Consider the following 6,106-nt stretch of genomic DNA (forward strand, 5'->3'; position numbering starts at 1 on the left):
GAGGAGAGAGGGGGGAGGAAGAGTACCCCCCCCCCACCCCCCCAAACACTCAGACATTTACAGATTAATCTGTGAAAAAACCCAAAACATTTCTGAGTTTCAAAAGCTGAATATTTACAACTTTCTGAAATATTCCGTTTCAAAAAAAAGATTTTTGATTTTTGGAAATTCAGTAATTTTCAGTTTTACACGTCGAAATTGTTTTGAATGTTTTTTGAAAATCAGGAATTTATATTTTTTCTACTTTCTAAAATGTTTCTCTTTTCCATCTAAAACGGTTCTAACCCTCCTCTTCCTCCAAACTTTACTTGAACTATGCCACAGCCCTTAAAGCAGCAGAGTAATGAAGAGCCTGGATCTCATTCTGACAGAAATCCTGTTTTAGTCCAGATAAATCAAATGAATCTTTTCTACCGTCTGACGCATCACAACTGGAAACGTTTCTGGATTTCTAAAATCTTTTACTCATCAGGCCAAAATAAATACATAAACATAAGAACCTGAAAAGTGTGGTGTGCACTTAATGAACACCTGAGTCAATATAATAGCCATGTGTGCTGCAGTTACAGCTGCAGGTTTCTGTGAAAAGCTTCCCACAGCATGATGCTACCACCACCATGTTTTTCAGAGTCAAAACAAAAATATCCTTTATGATCCCACATTTATTTATTAGTTTATTTGTGAAACAATATTTCAGCAACAAGGAAGTCCAAAATGCTTTTTTTTTTACAATAAAAAACGACAGAAACAAATTATGAAATAAATTTTAAACTTGATAGAACAAATGATGACTACAGATTATTTTTTAGATTGTTTGTGCTGAACTGTCAGCAAATCTCAAGAAAATACGCAGAAACGTGAAAAGTTTCTTCTTCAGTGAGAGTGGATGAAGCCAAACGCCACCAAGTCTGTTTTTACAGTGAAAACGGAAACAGGAAGTTTGAGGCGGAATCTGCACTGCAAAAACAAAATCTTACCACGTATTTTGGTTGAGTTTCTACACTTAAAATAAAATAAAACTAAATAACAAGAAGCTTTGCAGCTGTTAGCTCAATAATTCCTTAAAACTGATTTTAAAAATGTTCTGGTTCCACTGGCAGATTAGGTCAGTAGAACCAGAACTGGGTTGCTAGTTAACGGGGGCGGGAGAGGGGGTTGCTAAGTAACGGAGGGTTGCTAGGTCACGGGAATACTCCGCCAGTGGAACAAGAATTTATTTATTATTATTTAGCAATTATTTACTAAAAACAAGCTCCTGTTTCTTTCTGTAAAGTTAATGGTAAGTCAGTTTTGTATAAAAACATTTACTCTCGAAAGTTGAGAAAAATTCCAGGTAAATTCTATTTTTTGCAGTGTACTGTTACTGGTGAACAGCTGATGGACGTAAAACTCGATCATCACAAAAAGCAGGAACCAGAAAATCTCTTGTTCTGAAATCTCAGCAGCAAAATACAGTCCAGGTTTGACCTTTGACACGGCGCAGCTTTACAGCAACAGTCAAAGTACACAAACAACCGAGTCATAAAGCAGATAAGATCTTCATGAGGCTCCGAGTGTTTGGGTCCAACCTGAGAGCCAGCAGCTAGCTCCTGTCAGCTTCCCTAGCGGCTGGCTGCAGCTAGCTCCTGTTAGCTTCCCTAGCGGCTGGCTGCAGCTAGCTCCTGTTAGCTTCCCTAGGGGCTGGTAGCAGCTAGCTCCTGTTAGCTTATCTAGCGGCTGGCAGCAGCTAGCTCCTGTTAGCTTCCCTAGGGGCTGGCTGCAACTAGCTCCTGTTAGCTTCCCTAGTGGCTGGCTGCAACTAGCTTCTGTTAGCTTCCTTAGAAAGACAAGCATTCATATGTAAGATATTATTTTATGGCCTAGCTTGGTTGTCCTCAGAGCGCTAATGTTGTTAGCAGCTAGCTCAGGGCCGAGTCCCGGACAGAAAAGATCATGTTTATTGATGCTAAAAGCTAAAAGCTAAATAAATGAAATGTAACCTCCCCAGCCATACAGACAGAGAGCTGTGACTGTTCCCCCACACGGTTCATGTCTTGAGTCCAACACGGAGGTTCTGTAGGTCGGAGCGAATCCATGACCTGCATTGGACCTGAATCCTACAACCACTCAACATTAACCTACAACTCCTGCATGAATTTGGTTTACAGAAGCTAAATAAATGATTTACCAGGAGATCCAAGCTCATAGAAATAACCTGGGTTAGCTTGTTGTTAGCGGTAGCATCGTTATCATAGACTAATGACTTAAATAGCACAACTCACTACTCACCCGGCAGAAACCAGCCCACAGCCATTTAATGATTCTGTTGGTCCTAAATTTGACCCAACCTGAAACTAAAGGATTTTATTCTCCAGGCTTTTGGAAACTTTCTTCTGGCTCGTCGTATAATTTGAGGTCTGAAGCTCCAGATAGTTAGTTATGTGGATCTAACTAACTATCTGGAGGGTAAATCCTCAAGATTATAAGAGAAGTCTTTTTTTACAGAGAGAATATGGATCATATCCTAAATATACGCATATTTTTTTAGATTCCTCGTCTGTTTCAGCCCATTTAGAGCGTTAGCTGCTCACTGTGGTCCATTTTGTTCTGATTTGAACCGGAGAAATCCACTTCCGGACCTACATCTGAATTTCGCTCGTCATCCGGGTCACGTGTCTGAAACCCAGGAATTGAGATTTATTTATTTGTTATTTTATTCTACTTGACTTTGAGAGTTGCTGTTTTTAAGTTTTGCTGTGCTTTTGTTTTACACAGTGACATTAAAATGAATTGATTCTCATTTCTGCTTGTAATGGTGACGCATCATTTCTTCCCTCCACCTTTATTTCCTCGCTGTCTTCCCTTCCTCCACCCCAGTAACCCAGTGGAGACCCTCCCAGTAATCCCCTCCGCTGCGTATTAGATCAGGGCCTCTGTCAGAGAGCAGCCGATCGGGCCCCTTTGTTTGGCCCCTGATTAAGAGCTTCTCACCCGGAGGATCAGACCTTTAAAGTGAGCCGAGGAGTGGGAGTCGGGGGAGGGAAGATTTTCTTTGTTTTTGTCTGGAGGGGGTCTCAGGCTCACAGAGTTTCTTTTTAAAGGTCGGCTGCATTTGGAGAACAATGGGATGTTAGACGATGAGGGATTTAAAACTTAACGCATAAACTTTCAGGGCCGGATGGCTAAACTCCCTGGAGCTTCAAGATGCTGCAGTCCATCAGTTATTGTGACAATATCTTAATAAACACAGCTAATTAATGAACTTTCAATTTTATTTGATTAATTCTGCTTCACAGGTATAGCAGGTTCAGCAGAGAAACACTTGAAGTAAAACCAAATAAGGAGTTTAGATTGTGGGAAATTTATTGCCTCAGTTGGAACCAAGGTGATGGTTTCAGTGTTTTTATTTATATCTTCATGTTTCTGATCATCTTTTTCTCAACCTTCATATTTATAGCTGTCAATATTTTGTCATCAAATTTCAAAAAACACATTTTTCTCCACCGGACAGATGATGACAATTTGCTGTCGAGGAGCGTTTGAGCTTATTAATGTCATGTTTTAAATATTTATGTTGTCATGCATCATTGCCTGTTAAATATTAGCTTTTCCAAAATTGGGGGAACTTTAAAATCATTGTTGATAATACTTTCTTCTCTTAAAACCAGTTTGCAGTGGATTTATGAGGAAATTTCAACAGAAATTCCTTTAAAATCCATATTTGGTTACAATTATACTTTATTTGAGAAACATTTATTTCAGATGTAAAAACAAGACAGTAACAATGTTACCCTGTTTAGTTTTTTCTAAAATCTAAATAAAATATTGCCACATGAACGTCGGCGTCTTGTTTATGTTGCAATGCATTCTGGGTAGACGGCGTATTCCGGATGCTGTAGCGCTAGCTAGCTCCGTCCAGCTGGAACCAAGTCCACCTCTCTGCAGCAAACAGGAAGGCCGGGACGGACCGCTGTCAGTCACGTTCCTTATTAGGAAATGGGACCATTGCACTCCAGAAGTGAAGGGGGCGCTATTTCCTATATTATCCGCGGTCTCCCGTTTTTATTTTCTTCTGAAATCTGTGATATATTTTCACCTTTAGGACGGATTTTCACTCTCAGCATGTATTTGAACTTTTCTCTTTTATTTACTTTAGTGCAGCTCACAGTTTTTAACAGATTCTGTAGCTTTCTGTGAACTTCTAAGTCACATTTTTTCAGGCCTGATACTGCCTCTAGTGGCGTGGGGGTGGTAACACAACTGATATCATTACATTACTAAATCAGAATACCACAAAGTCTTTACTATTAATTCTGGCATTACTGGAACCGTAAAATATAAATGATCTTATAAAACACCATATTTTTTCATAATATAGGAAATAGCGCCCCCTTCACTTCCGGAGTGCAATGGTCCCATTTCCAAATAAGGTCTGAGACTGACAGTGGTCCGTCCCGCCCTTCCTGTTTGCTGCAGCCAGGTGGACTTGCCAGAACAGTACATTAGCATAATCAGTAGCGTTGAGCCGTTTCAGTTTGAACCGCAGTGCGTTGAAATGGAAACGGAGGAGTGAAGATGAGGAGGACTGGACAGATGAAGAGGAAGCAGCTGCTGCTGCTGGAAGGTGAAGTTTCTAACTCAGGCTGTTTACGGTGAGCAAAACATTTTAGCAGATATATCAGAATATTGTGTTATAAAGACTTAAAGGTGCTTCATTGTTACTTTAAATATCCATTCATTATATTGCGACTCCATTTGATTTGGTGTTAGCTCCCGCTAACTCTGTTAGCTCCAGCTAATGGGGTTAGCAGTAGATCATGTTAGCTTGTTCAACAGATATCTGGTGTTGAACGGCTCATGAAAACTTTGAGACAGTTTGTCTCAATCTGGACATTTATAGATTTCATAGTTAATAAACATAATCTACATGAAATTGAAAGGGAACAAGTTAGTGAGACTCGACTCCACTTTGACCTACTGCGTCCTGCTCCCAGCATGCATTGCCCCAGTGAAAAATGGCGACCTCTGAATGCTAAAAACCAACTTTTTGGAGTAATTGCAAGATTTTATGCATCACAAAAGGAAAATTCCCCTCTAACATCTTTATAACCAGAATCAGCAGTTTGGTGAACCTGCTGATTAAAACCATCGTTTCATTCCAGAGTGGGATTAAGATGATCCACAGATTAAGATTATGGAGGGAGTGAACCAGAGTTGAGATTAACATGTTTCTTTGCTTTTCCCAGACAGACTGAGAGTCCCTGAGGAATGCAGCGTCTCTGTGCCGTCAAGCTAACGTCTTTCTTTGAGCCCAGGACAATACAGGTCTGGTTCTGAAAGGGAGCGCAGCGTTCCCTTCAGTTCCAACAATAACAGAGACAGATACCCACAATTCACTGGTCCACAGAAAAGCATCAGTTCACACATTTATCCAGGTTAGAAGCAGAAACTGGGTTTTATTTCACAGAAACAGCAGATTTTCACGTATTTTTTCCATTTGTGCAGATAATTGATTCGATGATCTTGAGTCACAAATTGGTAAACTAATGAAAAATAAATAAAAAACAAAATAAATATAACACGGTTCCGCGTCCCGTCCAGTCCCATGTCCCGTCCTGTCCCGCGCCCCTGTCCCATCCCATCCTGTCCTGCGCCCCTGTCCCGTCCCGTGTCCAGTCCCATGTCCCGTCCCATCCAGTGCCCCTGTCCCATGTCCCGTCCTGCACCCCTGTCCCGTCCCGTGTCCAGTCCCGCGCCCCTGTACCATCCCGTGTCCAGTCCCGCGCCCCTGTCCCATCCCATCCCGTCCTGCGCCCCTGTCCCGTCCCGTGTCCAGTCCCGCGTCCCGTCCCAGTCCCCTCAGCCCCGGAGAGGCGTCTGCTGTCAGAACTGCTCAGATGATTTTCCGCAGTCGGAGTTTCCACATCTGTGCCTGATTAGCACAACAATGAGGCTCCAGCAGCCGCAGCTTAATGAAAAAGCATCTTCAGACCTGAGACCCGATTAGTGAGGAGGAGGAGGAGGAGGAGGAGGAAGGTTATGGTTGCATTGATAACGCCCAACTAAACTCTGAACGTCTCAAACTTGAGCTCTGCTTGTTTCTGATCCAACTGAGAGGAAAACCTGT

The sequence above is a fragment of the Xiphophorus couchianus genome, chromosome 11, assembly GCF_001444195.1.
Source record: "Xiphophorus couchianus chromosome 11, X_couchianus-1.0, whole genome shotgun sequence".
Taxonomy (NCBI): domain Eukaryota; kingdom Metazoa; phylum Chordata; class Actinopteri; order Cyprinodontiformes; family Poeciliidae; genus Xiphophorus; species Xiphophorus couchianus.